We start from the raw sequence: 16,691 nt of genomic DNA, 5'->3' as shown, positions 1-16,691 counted from the left end.
CTCCCTCACACCATACACCACCTCCTGAGCACGACAGCCCCAGAGCCAGATACCAACCCCTGTGTGTGGAGCTCTGGGGTCCAGTCCCCTTCTTCCTGGCTGTCCTCCACAGAGCCAGTGCCATTGATTCATTGCGGACGAGTCATTGGGCCCTGTGGACAAGGCTCACGGGCTTTTCCCTGCTCCACTCTCCTGCCATCATTCTTGGATTTCAAAGATGCTGTAGGTGACCATCAGCGCCGAGGCCCTTCAGCTCCTTGGCTGGCTCACATCCGGTGGCCTTTACCTTGGCCACCTGCCCCAGCGACCATTCTCTGGTCCTTGTCGGAACAGACTTCGTCACCTGAAATCACAGATCCAGGCATTGGTCTCATCTCTCAGATCTCTCCCTGAGCTTTTTTTGTTTTTATTTCTTTATTTTGGCCAAGGCAGAGTTCCTATCGTGGCTCCGTGGTTAACGAATCCAACTAGGAACCATGAGGTTGTGGGTTCGATCCCTGGCCTCGCTCAGTGGGTTAAGGATCTGATGTTGCCGTGAGCTGTGGTGTAGGTCGCAGACGTGGCTCAGATCTCACATTGCTGTAGCTGTGGTGTAGGCCGATGGCTACAGCTCCGATCTGACCCCTAGCCTGGGAACCTCCATATGCCAAGGGAGCGGCCCTAGAAAAGACAAAAAGAAAAAAAATATATATATATATATTAAAAAAAATATTTTGGCAGATTGAACCCAAGCCACATCAGTGACAAAGCTGGTTCCTCAACTGCTAGTCACCAGGGAACTCCTCTTCCTATGCTTCTTACTATCTTATCTGTTCATTAATCTCTAATCCTCAACCTTTCTACATTCCACATTTGTTATCGCTCATGAGAAACTAAGAGAAACAAAGATGTAGAAAGATTAAGTCACCTGACCAAGGCCACAGAGGGGTGAGCAGAGAATGGGGATTCAGAGCTGGATGTCTGTCATCCCAGCCCACACACTGCCTCACCACAAAAATGTTGTCTTGGAGTTCCTGTTGTGACTCTGCAGGTTAAGAAACTGACTAGCATCCTTGAGGATGCGGATTCAATCCCTGGCCTTGCTCAGTGGGTTAAGGATCCATCATTGCCGCAAGCGGTGGTGTAGGTGGAAGATGAGGCTCAGATCCAGTGTTGCCATGGCTGTGGTGTAGGCTGGCAGCTGCAGCTCTGATTCGACCCCTAGCTTGAGAACTTCCATATGCCATGGGTATGGCCCTAAAAAGAAAACAAAACAAACACAAAACAAAATTAAAAAATGTTGTCTCTTCAATGCCTTTCCTTGCCCTTAAAAAGAATTCAGTAACGTCTTAATAAATGGATGGGTGAATGGATTGATAACTGGATTTTGGATAAACAGATGAAGAAATAGCACTTTTTACCATCTAGACTATTGACCATATGATCATTTCTACTTTAGTTATTCACATATTTTTCTTGATTTTCCCACTGACTTATTGAGCAACTTGAAGGCAAGGATCCACTGTCTTAAAGTTAACACTAACTGAAGAATGATTCAAACGCAGAAACCATAAAAGGATAGACAGATAAATTCAACCACATTTCAAGAGATTCAGGAATCTCCCCTGTGGTGCAATGGGATCAGTGGCATCTCTGCAGCACCAGGACACAGGTTCGATCTCCAGCCACGGCACAGTGGGTTAAATGATCTGGCATTTTGAAGTAGGTCACAACTACTAGGATCTGAACTCCATATGCCACGGGGCAACCAAAAAGTAAAAAAAAAAAAAAAAAAAAAATCTGCATGGGGGTGGGGTGGGAAACTGTAAAAGCAATGTCAAGAGACCTATGACCAAATGAAACTGTGAAAAGAAAACATATTTACAACTACCATCAAATCAAAGGGCTAATTTCTCTAATGCATAGAAAGATCTTATAAATTAAGAATATATATATTAACTACCAAGCAGGAAACTGAACAGGGAAATTAACAAATGCTTTATACGAAAAAATATTTCCAAAACATATGAAAACATGCTGAGCTCTGTCACAGGAAAAAATGCATGTTAAAATGGCACTGCAATTAAATGTCTGGGCAGCTGGAGAACTGGGGTGGGAGGGGCTTTTCCCTCTGTTCACATTGTACCTTTTAAATTTGGAACCAAGTAAGGTATCATCTACTTGAATAATCACTTAAATTTAAAGATGAGGAAGTGAGTTCCCACTGTGGTGCAACGGGATTGGTGGCATCTCTGGAGCGCTGAGATGCAGGTTCGATCCCCAGCCCTGCACAGTGGGTTAAAGATCCTGTGTTCTTAAATGTAAGTCGCAACAGTGGCTTGGATCCTGGCCTGGCTGGCGAACTCCATATGTCATGGGGCAGCCAATAAATACATAAATAAATAATAAATATATAAAAGGAAGAATTAATGGCTAGAATAGAAAGAATTCTGGTCTACCCCAAAGATCTGGATTTATGGTCTTAATTCTGAGATTTGGAGCTTCATGTTCTGAGAAGCCACAACCTCAGCCTCCAGGAAATTGGATCACAGGTCATGGCTGGAAAAGGATGTGCTTTATAAATTAGAAACCAATGCGCAATGTTAGGCTTATATTATTCCCCTGCCTCATGGCCTATTCAGCTTAGTTCCTTGCATATGGCAGGTGCTCAATAATTTTTGGAATAATTGATCTTACCTAATTTTGCCTTCTTTAAAATATTGGAGCCAGGGGCCCGGTGATTTGCACCTTTTCCATCCCCTTCATTGCTCCTGGCTCTGCTCTGACACTTTCCAGCCAACAAGCTCTCTTACCTCTTCCTGCAGCTTCTCCAAACCCTTCACATCAATTTAAGCCCAGCTCACGTCCCAGTTTCCTGCATGAAACCTTCCCAACCAATCTTCATCCCTCTGGGCCTCCATTTACAGTTGGGCAGGTTGTTCACTGTGCAAGAGCAGCCAGAAAAGGGGATGCGTTGAGACTGAGGCCCAGCCCACAGTCTACTTACCGAACACTGGACCTTAGTGCACCGAGCAACATTGGCCATGAGGAAAGGGAGGAGCCCATTCTACTTTGCACAAAGCTATCAGAAGGGCTTGCAGGTCTATATGCATCTCTCCTTTTCCAGACATAACTCCAAATTTATTACCTTTTAATTTTTGCCAACATCCCTGACTTTGGCTCACACTTTGCTTGTCTTCCCATTTTTGTTTACCTGCCAATGCCAAACCCAGGGCTGGGCATCCTATCAAAGGTCTTCAACTAAATCGTTTTTCTTCCTTTTACGGCTGGAAGGAAGCACCTGCAGCATATGGAAGTTCCCAGGCTAGTGGTCGAGTTGGAGCTGCTGCTGCCAGCCTATGCCACAGCAACGTCGTGCTCTGAGCTGCATCTTTGAACTATGCCACAGCTTGCGGCAAAGCAAGATCCTTAACCTACTGAGTAAGGCTAGAGATCAGACCCACATCCTCACTGACGCTACGTGGGTTCTTAATGGGAAATCCTCCAACTAAACCTTGAACTCGAATTTGGTGATGTTTTCTAAACTCACATCCAAACTGATGATTCTGAAACAATGAATCAGCAGCAGCCCCTTCTTTGAAATTGTCACCTCCGCTGGCTCCTGGGTTCCCTTTCACCTCTTTGACCATTCCTTAAAGAAGATCCACACCCTCTTAGCGCAATGAGTGGGAGCTATGTGTATTTCAAAGGCGGATGCACCGGATTCAGATATCCAGTCTGCTGCTTCACATTTGTTGACCTTAAGTAGGTCCTGTAACTTCCCTGAGCACCAGTGCCATCCAGATCCTAACCCCTGGCCCTGATGTCCTTACTGAGTTTAAATTCCTGTTCATCCTTAAATGTCTCATTACCACCTCAGCTTCAATTCTAAATTATTCTTACCTGGAGCAATCTGCCGCCTTCCCGACAGTAAAGATGGTGTTTGGCAGCTGTCTCTCGGTGGGCAATAGGTGGCGCTGTCTCCCAAGACAGGGCGCACATTCTTTTTCCCCTCTCTGGGAGAAAGAAGGTACCATGATTCTGGGCCCTGGAACATTTCATTTAAAAAACGATGGTTTTGGAGTTCCCGTCGTGGTGCAGTGGCTAATGAATCCGACTAGGAATCATGAGGTTGTGGGTTCGATCCCTGGCCTTGCTCAGTGGGTTGAGGATCCAGCGTTGCTGTGAGTATGGTGTAGGTTCGCAGACGCAGCTCGGATCCCGCGTTGCTATGGTTCTGGTGGTGGCTACGGATTAGCCTGGGAATCTCCATATGCCGTGGCAGCGGCCCTACAAAAGACAAAAAATAAAATAGAATTAAAAAATAAAAAACGATAGTTTCACATCTGGCCTTGTAATTCCTCCAAGCAGGAACTATCTGGCTATGGAAAGTTAGCTCTGAAATATGCAGGTTTTAGGAAGAGGGAGGGAGGGGAAGAGGGCCAGCAGAAGGCAGGGTCAAAGGGAGAAAGTTTGCCAGTGAAAAATGTCCTGTGGCAGAAACAGACAAGGATTTGAAAGAACAGAATGTCTAATATTAAACCTTTAGTTATCTGCTCCATGATGATGAAAAGGAGGTGGTGGTGGTGGCTGTGTGCAGGAACTTAAGATTTGAGACTCAAGAGACATGGAGAATTCAGCAGAGACCTTAGGAGCTGCGAGTGAAAGTAACTCCTTCTTGGTGGGACCTCCTGGATTATACCGACGGACGGCATGGAGGAAATGGCCTGAAAAAATCGTGAGGTCATTAGTCATTCACCAGGTTGATGGAGTCCTTATTTTCTGTCTAAAAGAACAGCTTCTCCTGCGAAGCACAGCCAAATGGACGTGTACGGACACTTTGGTTGTAGAAGCTGCAGCAAGGGCTGAGTCCACCCTGAGCGGAAAGTGGATGAGTGACTGACTACTGTCAGTACTTGGTTGGATGCACTTGTTGCAACAAAAGGGATGGAGTGACACGATGAGCAAAATAGGGGAATTTGTGAACTTCCAAACTCACTGAGGCATGGAGAAGAAAGAAAAGGAGCCAGTGAGGCAGAAGGTTAGGAGAGGCAGAGAGTGAGGGGCAGACAAAAGCAAGACCCCGACAGAGAGAAGACTTTCGAGACAATCTTGCTGCAGTAGCAGGGTACATGGAGGAAATCAACCAGGAAGCTCCTCACTTGCTCTGGCCCTTTCTGATGCCTGGTAGGCCCCGGCTATGTGTTCACATGGCCATGCTCCTTTGTAAAATTTGCAAACATCTTATATTTCAATCATAGTTAAAATTGCTGTTTCTAGAAAAGAACAACAAAAAATTGCTGTGTCTTCCCACTCCAGCTTCCCTCTGTCATGTCTTCCCTTGTATCAGGTGGCTTTGGGGGGAGAGATCTAGCTAAGGAGAATTGAGTTGAACTTCCATTGTTTGAGTTTACTAAGATTCCTAAGTTATTGCTTAATAAGTTCATAAATTATTGCTGGGCATCTCAGTGCAGGAATGGCTTCCTGGAATGCCTCTATCACCCACTGCAACAACTCACCTGACCTCAGAGACTAAAGTGCAGGATCAGAGGATGTGTCATGAAAAGAACGAGTCCTGTGACATGAGGCACCAGCAGTCTGTGGATAGCGGAGCCAATAAATCCTTCTAACCCCCGGTTGCAGAAAACTGTAAGTGTAGGATTTAGTCTCATCAATGTCTAGTCAAAATGGAAGTTCTTTCCTTCAGGAATATACTTAACAATGTAATATAGACAAACACATATACATGACCAAACAATTTTTAATGTATTTCTACATAAAATGACATCAAAAAGTGAATTGGAAGAAAAAATTTCACATCAAACCAAAATCAATAATTGAGGGAAAAGATAAAAATTTTTTAAATTAAAGCATAGTTGATTTACAATGTTGTGCCAATTTCTGCTATGAAAATTTTTGTTTTTAAATTTTTATTTATTCATTATTTTATTTTTTGGCCACACCCATGGCATGTGGAGGTTCCCAGACCAGGGATCAAACCTGCCACAGCAGGGACTCAAGCTACTGCATTAACAATACCAGATCCCTAACCTATGGCATCACAAGGGAACTTCTAGAAGAGGTAAATTTTATTTTATTTTTTTACTTTTTTTTATTTTAGTGATTTTTATTTTTTCCATGATAGCTGGTTGGAAGAGGTAAATTTTAAATAGGTTACTAGATGTTTTTGATAATCAATTGACAAAGAAGGATAAACCTATAAACACATTTTTTAAAAAAATTTATTCATTTGGCACCTACAAAGATGACCTAGAACTCATTAATACCCTTTTATAACAAGGAATTAGCAATAAACAGGTCAATGAACTTTAGCAGTTTAATGAGTTATTTAAGATTAGTCACTGCCCAAGAAAATTTAAAATGTCCTGACATCTTAGAGCTCGCATAAGAAACTTGACAGAAGTTTCCCTAAAGTTTAAGAACTAAAAATTGGCATGTTATGACCAATAATGATTGTGAAACTGAAAGAAGCTTTTCTAAACTTTCAATTAAAAAAATTAGCCATCCTAGAAGAAATACCAAAAGACTGTCTCACCAGAGAAAATTACAAAATTGTCAAATGAAGAAGAAGACAAAAAGTATGAAAGAAAAATATTGGGAAAATATAGTAGTGGTCAGGCCATTAATAAAAAATATTTTCTGGGCTTTTTGATATTTATGATATTTGTCATTTTTTAAAAGTGTATAACTTGTCATTGCTTTTCTCATTCTAAGTAAATATTCACTTTGGTTCCTCATTTAAAATTTCTAACTTTGTGTCATTTTTCTTGAAGAGGGCCCAATAATGTGTGAGCTGCAGGCCCCGCAAACCTGGACCTCCCCCCACACCAAACCCGTAAGCATTTGGGACAGTGACAGTGTGATGCAGGTGGGCTCCACAGACGGGGCGGGTTTCCATCAGGAAGCCCTAAGAGAGCTTAGCAGGAAACAAGGTTTGGGAACACTGGCTGGGAGGCTCAGCGGATGGCGCAACAGGTGAGAAGCAGTGTCCCCGCCCTGGTGCGCGCGCGCAACGGCCACTCCACTCAGAAGTCCCCGCTGAACGTTCAAAACTCTCACGGGGACTGTGGCTCCACGCGCGCAGGCTGTTTTTGTTTCTATCTTTGCAGCGGCTCCCGAATTCCCGAGGCAAGTCTTGTATGCACCTTGTGGTTTGCAGAAAATCTTCACCCACATGCATTGGGGCCTTCAGGTGTTTCCAGCTCCATCCCCCAACCTTTTTTGTGGTTTTCCAGGTCGACTATGTGCTTTGGGATTCTTTTTTTTTTAAGGCCACCTCGATCATTATACAACTACAGATGTGATAAATTCATTTGAGTAATAAAAAATAAAAACAAAAAAATTTAAAAATTAAAGGCCACCTCCACGGGGGCCTTATCATTGGGATAACTCCCAAATCCGTTACTTTTTCAAACGCCATGGGTCGTTCTGGCCTGGGGCGCGCGCTCGGTTGTCCTCGCGCCAACCAACCTAACGATCCCCAACGGCCACGGCCACCGAGCCGCCACACGCCGCACTTTCAGCCCAGCCCTGCTGGGGAGGCGGTGGATCCCGCCTCTCCGCGCACTAATCCGGCAACGCAGCTGAGCCCGCAGCCAGAGCCGAGCCGTCTTCTTCCCGCCACCAGCCGGCGGTCCGAGTCTCCGCAGCCGCCTCCTGCTGAGCCTTCCTGACTTCAGGGGGTCTGCGAAGGTGCCCCACTTCGGTCCTGTGCGCCTCCGACCTCTTGCCGAGGAGCCAGCTCCATTCCACAGATGGGAAAGCTGAAGCCGGGAGCCCTGAAAGGCGGGTCCCAAAGACCCCCTGACACTGGACTGCAAGTGACTCTGGGAAGATGAACACTTGAGTTCCTGCAACAGAGGCAGCTTCAGAAAACCAACCTCGGAACTTCCCCCCTCCGGGACCCTCAGTCCTTCAAAGTCACCCCTACATGGACCCAATTAGCCAAAGCCCTAGAAACAGCTCACCCAAACCAATGGAATGAAAAGCTTTGTTTAGAAGTGAGGCCTGCAGAAATCTTAGCTTGCTTACAGGTTTTTAATGCATCATTAACACCTCTGAGTGTTTTCTGATTGGCTTCCCTTTCTGCCTCTAGACCTGCCTGCAGCTCCAATCTCCTTGTCACATCCTGGTCTGCAAACTGAGACCTCTCAGCGGCCCTTAGGCCGAAGGCCAACTCTTTATGCTGGTGTTGCCCTGAAGCTAGAATTCTCATGCCTGTGCCTGTGCCTGTGTTTTCCAGGCCCCAACCTGAATATGGACACTAACGGGCTTTTTGTTTCTGAGCCTGGTAAGAAAGACTGCTCTGACTCCAGCTCTTCTGGAATATTAGCTGTATAGAATGCAAGTTTCTATTTCAGCTCTATTTGGGGGTGAGAGGGGCAGGGCAGCATGTTTGTATGTGCAAGAAAAGTCAATATAGGACTTTGCTACGCAAGGAAAAAGGGAAAAAGGAATATATATTTTCTGGAAGCTTTTTTCTTTTTGTCTCTTCTGGTATGTCCAGAGAAGAACAAACCACTGACAAAAACTTGAGGCTTGGACCAGAAGGGTTGCTGCTCCTTTTCGTGGACTGTGTAACTCAGACTTTCCTCCATGTGAAGACAACAAAAAAAGCTGGATAAAATATTTTGAAAGTATCTTAAACATTCAAAGGGCCAGTAAAGAATTCCTGGGCCGGAGTTCCCGTCGTGACTCAGTGGTTAAGGAATCTGACTAACTAGGAACCATGAGGCTGCAGGTTCGATCCCTGGCCTCGCTCAGTGGGTTAAGGATCCGGCATTGCCATGAGCTGTGGTGTAGGTTGCAGACGCAGCTTGGATCCCGCTTTGCTGTGGCTCTGGCATATGCAGGTGGCTACGGCTCTGATTCAACCCCTAGCCTGGGAACCTCCATATGCCACGGGAGCAGTCCAAGAAATGGTTAAAAAAAAAAAAAAAAAAGACAAAAAAAGAATTGCTGGGCCAAAGTTGGGGAAAGGAGAAGAATCTGTAGAGGCCAGCCTGACTTGAGGGATTGCTTCCATCTGGGGACATTCACTGATCCTGCAAGTTGCAGATTCCAAACTGTATTTTTGGCAGCCTTTAAAGGTTTAAGGAACTAGGGAGTTCCTGTCGTGGCGCAGTGGTTAACGAATCCAACTAGGAACCATGAGGTTGCGGGTTCGGTCCCTGCCCTTGCTCAGTGGGTTAAGATCCGGCGTTGCCGTGAGCTGTGGTGTAGGTTGCAGATGTGGCTTGGATCCCACGTTGCTGTGGCTCTGGTGTAGGCTGGAGGCTGGCTGCAGCTCCAATTGGACCCCTAGCCTGGGAACCTCCATATGCTGCAGGAGCGGCCCAGGACAAAAAAAAAAAAAAAGGCAAGGCTTAAGGAACTAGAAATAGAGTCCCAAGCCCTCAAAATATCAAGTGTTCAACTTGTTTAAGGTTCCAGACCACAGTATCAAGAAAGAAAATCCTTATGGGAAGATGCAAACATAATCCTAGGCTTTACGTTATTTCTACAAATACTCTTCAAATATGTCTAGCATGCAAGTAAAAATAACTAAGCACCAGAGCCAAGAACCCACTAGTAAGAAAGCAGAAACAACAGACAACAGAATCAGACCCACAGGAACATCAGAGACAGCTGTTATTGACCCAGACTGTACAACTTCATATGTGCTGTGTTCAAGGAAATACAAGTCAAACCTGAAAGATCTGGCAGAGAACCAGGAACTGTAACAAGCAGCATAGCAGATGTGAAAAAAAAGAAGAAACTTTAAGCCCAAGAGTGTCACTGGCACAAAAGTTATAAAATCATGGAAACTTGTGTGGTAGCCCAGGAAGAAAGCTCACAGAGGATTTAGAGAGAGTAGCTTCCTATTTCCAGCTGTTGATATCAAAAAATGATAAACCAAAAAAATAAAATAAAGCATATAATGTTAATTTTTTTGTGTCTTTTTTTTTTTTTTTTTTTTTTTTTTTTTTTTTTGTCTTTTTAGGGCTGCACTCATGGCATATGGAGATTCCTGGGCTAGGGGTCGAATCGGAGTTACAGCTGCTGGCCTACACCACAGCCACAGCAATGCCTAATCCAAGCTGTATCTGTGACGTACACCAAAGCTCACGGCAATGCCAGATCCTCAACCTACTGAGCATGGCTAGGAATTGAACCCTCAACCTCATGGTTCCTAGTTGGATTGTTTCTGCTGCGCCATGATGGGAACTCCAATGTTAACTAATTTTTAAGGGTTGTACATTCACCTGGTTCAAAAACTAATACATAAAAAGATGTACATCAATGCGTTGCTGTGGCTGTGGTGTAGGCCAGCGGCTACAACTCTGATTCAACCCCTAATCTGGGAACCTCCATATGCCATGGGTGCAGCCCTAAAAGGACAGAAAAGAAAAAAAAAAAAATGTACATCCTGCCCCATTCACCTCTTCTGCCAGTACCTCCCCCCCAACCCTGCCCCCCAGGTAATCACTTTTATTAGTTTCCAGTGTATCCTTTCAATGTTTATGTAGGTAGAATACAAATATATGTATATAAAATATCTGTTTTAAGCAAAATATTGCGTAGTAAACAATGTTGTATTAGCAGTTAACATAACCTAAAAACTTTGTCATGCTAGTACATAGAGCCCCTATAAATCGACTCAGTTTAGTATGACAACAAAAATAAGCTCTTTTGCACCAGGCACTGTTGCTAAATGCCGAGGAGATCAAGGTGGGAAAACATGGCCATGAGAAAGAAACTTGATTCTTAGAGTCTTTTTTTTTTTTTTTTTTTCTTTTTAGGGCTGTGCGTGCAGCATATGGAAGTTCCCAGGTTAGGGGACAAATCTGAGCTGCAGTTGCTAAACTACACCACAGCCACAGAAACTCCAGATCCAAGCTACAGTTTGCAGCAACACCAATCCTTAAGCCACTGACTGAGGCCAGGGATGGAACCCGCATCCTCATGGATACTAGTTGAGTTCTTTTTTTTTTTTTTTTTTAAATGAGAGATGAGAGTTGCAACGTTTATTTCAGGTTCTCTCTTGTTTTTTGTTTTTTGGTTTTTTTTGTTTTTTTTTTTTTTTTTCTTTTTTGCCACACAGGCAGTATGTGGGAATTCCTGGGCCAGGGATTGAACCTACGCTGCACAACAGCAACCAGAGCCACAGCGGTGAGAACGCAGGAGCCTCAACCCGCTAGGCCATCAGAGAACTCCCCTAGTTGAGTTCTTAACCTGCTGAACCACAGGTTAAGACTTCTGACTCCCTCAAAGTCTTTAAGGAGAATTTTTTTTTATGAAATTTGGCTGTAGGAGGGGATTTCTAGAATTTGGCTGGCTGCTCAGACAACTGCTTCCCCATCTGTGATGTGGGCTCATTGGAAGAACCAGTCACTGTTAGACGCTGTGTGCACTGGAGATGCTGGAGGTAAGCCCAGGAGTTTCTGGCAGCCTGGTGGGAGCCCACTGCTGTTTGGAAAAAGAGGAGTAAAGGCCTCCCCCCTGCATACTTAGGAGAAACTCTGAGTTGATCGTCAGTCTGACTCAGATCAGCTTTAAGGTGCTCTCAGGTCCTCGTAGAGCTAATGAACAGAGTAGGGGACAGTATGAAGCAAAGGGGAGGTCGGGAGTTCCCGTGATGGTGCAGTGGTTAACGAATCTGACTAGGAACCAGGAGGTTGCGGGTTCGGTCCCTGGCCTCGCTCAGTTGGGTTAAGGATCCGCCGTTACCATGAGCTGTGGTGTAGGTTGCAGATGAGGCTCGGATCCTGCGTTGCTGTGGCTCTGGCATAAGCCAGCAGCTACAGCTCTGATTAGACCCCTAGCCTGGGAACCTCCATATGCCACGGGAGCAGCCCTAGAAAAGGCAAAAAAAAAAAAAAAAAAAGACAAAGGGTAGATCAGAAAAATGAAGATGCATCCTTTTTTGGAAAAAAAAGCTGTCCATTTTAAAAGCCTCAAATTACTCATTTAAAAAAAAAAAGCATTAAAATGTAAACAGCATTTATTTAAAGGGGTTAAAAAGAAGATGACTAAGGACATTTTACCTGAATTAAAGTAGCAGGAAGATTAGAGTCAATGTCCTGTAAACCAAAATACTTTCTCAGAGTTCCCGTTGTGGCACAGCAGAAACGAGTCCGACTAGTACCCACGAGGACGTGGATTCGATCCCTGGTCCCTGATCACTGAGTCAGGGATCCAGCGTTGTCATGAGCTGTGGTGTAGGTCGCAGACATAGCTCAGATCCCATTTGACCCCTAGCCTGGGAACCTCCATATGCTGCAGCTGCAGCCCTAAAAAGCAAAAATAAGAGTTTCTTTTGGGGGGAGACCCTGAGAGCCTTTGGACATTCACCTATTTTCCTGACTCCAGAGTCAGGGGCCTTTGATCAAAGGTGCATTCTTTATCTATAGGACAGTCACAAGACTCACAAGCCGAGGTAAAGGAAGAGCCCCTCACCCCCACACCCCACCCAGGGTAAACCTCCCAGGGGAGCTGCCCTTTCAGTCCCACCCACCCCCTCTGCTCCTCCCCACCCTGAGGCTTAACTGGAAAGATTTGGGAAGATGGAAAAGAGATTATGACAGCAAATCTTATGAAGATCATTTGTAGCTGTGGCCTGATGAAATACAGGCTGCTCAGTTAAAACTTGAATTTCAAAGTCATTCAGTATCATGTCCCATATACTGCATTATTCATTACTTCTCTGAAATGCAGGTATAACTGGGTGTCCTGTCCTTTTATTTGCTAAACCTGGCAACCCTACTTGGCACATATGGGTCACAGAGTTATCAGTCTGACTGGAAAAGACAGTTTGTCTTGAGAAACTAAAGATAAGCTTAGATGGAAGGGAGGAGGCCTTTAAATGTCCTCAACAGTTTAGACTTTGTCCTGTAGAAGATGGAGCTGAAGATGGTTTTATAAAAAGATTTACTGTGGGGTTTTTTTTTCCCTACCTTGTAGAAGTGAGTACATTAATTGTAATATATTTGCAAAATAAAGAAAAGTATAAAAGAAATTAGCCATAATTCTACCAACCAGCAATAACAGCTATTGACATTTTGCTGTTAAGTGCCTTCAAGTTGATGTCCAGTTATCACCACTTTAGGCCCATTTTGACCACCCTACTGAAAAGTGGAAACTTGCCACCTCTCTGTTTGCCAAGTCCCTTCCCGTTTTCCTTTTTTCTCTATAATATGTATTATCTTTTTTTGTATGCCCACGCCCACCTCATAAGGAAGTTCCCAGGCCAGGGACTGAATCTGAGCTGCAGCTGCAACCTATGACACAGCCAGGGCAATGCAGGATCCTAAGCCCACTGAGTTGGGCAGGGGAATTGAACCTATGTCTCCACAGCAACCTGAGCTGCTGCAGTCGGATTCTTCACCCCCTGTGCCATAGGGGGAACTCCAATAGGTACTATCTCTTAATGTGTAATTATTTGTTTAGCTAGTTTGTCTGGCTCTCTGCCATGGGTGGGGTTTCTGTCCACCTTGTCCTAGACATCTATAGTCCTAGAAATGTGCCTGGCACATAGAAATATGGAATACATGTTGCACAAACAAATAAGTTATTTTTCTTGTCCTCTCCCTCTCTCTATATATATATATATGCCTTTTTAAAGAATTTTATTTAGTATATATTACCAACATGCAGCATGCAGTCCAGAGAGTCTGAACCAGCTCACATCCAACCTGGAGGCCTGGGAGTACAAGCACTGCAGAGCTTGGAAGGGAGGAAAACCGGCCACGAGCACTGCTGTGTCCAATGGGAGGTGGGAGGGGTAGGGAGACACCTTGTATGGAATTGGCAACTCATGGTGGGGGTGAGATGTCAGATGGGATTTCCAGCGGTATGGGAATTAATCTGTATATTTGTGTATTAATTTACTATAGCTGCCGTAACAAAATACACAGAACAGGTGATTTAAGCAGCAGAAATTTATTTTTTCACAGTGCTATAGGCTAGAAGTCCAAGATCAAGGCTGTTCTTTCAAAGCCTCTTTCTCTTGCCATTGGACAGCTTCTGGCTGTGTCCTGTCCTCATATGGCCTTTTTTTTTTTTTTTTTTTGGCTGCATCTGTGCCATGTCAAAATTCCTAGGCCAGGGATGGAAGCTTTGCCACGTCAGTGACAACTGCCAGATCCTTAAGCTGCTGTGCCACCAGGGAACTCCACATGGGGCTTTTTCAATGTATGGGAGCAGCCGTGATGTCTCTGTGTGTCCTAATCGCTTCTCATAAGGACATCAGTCAGATCAGGGCCAGCCTAATGGACTTATTTTAACTTCAAGGCCCTATGTCCAAATTATAGTTACATCCTCAGGTACTAAGGGTTAGGGCTTCAACATACAAATCTGGGGAGACCTATTCAGCTCATAACTATCTGCTTAGAGGATGGGAGGGGTAGACATTCACCACAATCCTCCTCACGTGCATTTTTAAATTATTTTTGGTTTTTAGGGCCACATCTATGCATATGGAAGTTCCCAGGCTAGGGGTTGAATGGGAGCTACAGCCGCCAGCCTGCACCACAGCCACAGCAACACAGGATCCGAGCCTCATCTGCCACTTACATCACAGCTCATGGCAACACTGGATCATTAACCCACTGAGCGAGGCCAGGGATCGAACCTGTGTCCTCATGGATACTAGTTAGATTCATTACTGCTGAGCCACAATGGGAACTCCATTTATTATTATTATTATTATTATTATTATTATTACTATTATACTTTTTTCTCCTCATGTCCAGAAGGCAGATTTCCTGTCCTCCTGAGGCGCCTACAGACCAAGGCCAAATCCTTGTTTCCACCTCGTGCAATGGGGTTTCAAAGCTGCTCACTGTCCCAATATCCTCCTGTAATGCACGCGGGCCAGCCTGTGTCTTTATTAAAACACTGGCTCTCAGAGTGAGGCATTATGCAGAATTCTGTGCTGGGCTCTGAGCACTTCTTCCGTGGTACAAAATATTACATGGTCTGATGTCTTCTGATAGGGCTGTGTTTAGATGCTCAGCTGCAACCGTAGCGGTATTTCTTCTTGCCACTTTTCTTTGATATCACGTATTGCCCAAGCAGCATATTTATTGAGGGTATGAGCTGAGGGTGCACAGGCTATATGAGGATTCTCCAAAGAAACAGAGTCAATCAGATGTGTGGAGAGAGAGGTTTAAGAAGTTGGCTCATGCTCCTGTGAACGCTGGTGAGTTCAAATTTTGCAAGGCAGGTCGGCAGGTTGGAGACCCAGGGAAGGGCTGATGCTGCAGCTGGAGGCAGTCTAGAGCCAGAATTGTCTCTTTCTCAGGGAAACCTTTTCCTTAAAGTCTGCAGTTGTCAAGGCTGACCCACATTAGGGAGGGTAATTTTCTTTTACGCAAAGTCTACTGATTTAAATGCTAATCTCATCTGAAAAAAAAAAAAAAAACAAAACTCACAGCAGCATCTAGACTGGTGTTGGCCAACTCTCTGCATACCATAGCCTAGCCAAGTTGATACCTAAAATAAGCCACCCCAGGAGCTCCCTTGTGATGCAGCAGGGTAAGGACCTGGCAATGTCCCTGCAGTGACTCCAGTTGCTGCTGTGGCACAGGTTTGATTCCTGGCCTGGGAACTTCTGCATGCTATGGACACAGCCAAAATAAATTAACTAATTAATTAATTAATTAAGCCCACCCCAGAGGTCAATCCAATAAACAATCTCTTTAGGTTACTGAGTCGAGAGAAGACCAGATCTTTCCAGCTTCTTCCCTTGCTCATCTTCGTACCTCATTTGGAGTTGGAGTGTTTAGGAAGCCTGCAGTTTCTCCTGGCAGAGGCGAGCCTGCCATAGGATTTTTCTGTTTCCATTGGCGGAACAGTGCTTAAACAATCTCTGGGTTTATGTCTATGGCTTTTAATGGGTCTAAAAAAGAAAAGGAATACTACATTTGTTGGGTTTTTTTTTTTAATCCCATGACTGGTCTTTGAGTGACTCAGTCCCATGTTATATTGAGTGCTATAACTATTATAAATTGGCTTCTGTTAACCCATGCATTTATTTTTATGGTTAGTTTTCAACCATAAAAATAAATGCATGATATGATTTCTGTAGAGGACTTTAAACTCTTTTCCCTTTTAAATAGGGTCATAGGTAAACCTTATCCAGTCTAGCAACTCAGCCAACATTTTAATCATCAAAGTATTTAAAAAATTTTTTTTTCTTTTTAGAGTTGTATCTTCAGCATATAAGGGGTTGACTGGAGCTGCAGCTGCCGGCCTACAGATCTGAGCCAATCTGTGACCTATGCTGCAGCTTGTGGCAATGCTAGACCCTCAACCCACTGAGCAAGGCCAGGGATCCAATCTGAATCTTCATGGATACCAATAAGGTTCTTTTTTGTTTTGTTTTTTGTTTTTGTTTTGTTTTGTTTCATTTTGTTTTTACTTTTTAGGACCGCATCTGTGGCATATTGAGGTTCCCAGGCTAGGGGTCTCATCAGAGCTACCGCTGCCAGCCTATACCACAGCCACAGCAATGCCAGATCCAAGCTGCGTCGTAACCTACACCATAGCTCATAGCAACGCCAGATCCTTAACCCACTGAGCGAGGCCAGGGATCAAACCTGCAACTTCATGTCTCCTAGTTGGATTTGTTTCCGATGCGCCACGACAGGAACTCCACTAGTAAGGGTCTTAACCTTCTGAGCCACAACAGGAACTCCCTAATCATAGAG

This window comes from Sus scrofa, chromosome 7 (assembly GCF_000003025.6).
Source record: "Sus scrofa isolate TJ Tabasco breed Duroc chromosome 7, Sscrofa11.1, whole genome shotgun sequence".
Lineage (NCBI taxonomy): Eukaryota > Metazoa > Chordata > Mammalia > Artiodactyla > Suidae > Sus > Sus scrofa.
The sequence above is the reverse complement of the archived record's forward strand: the minus strand, read 5'-3'. Positions refer to the sequence as shown.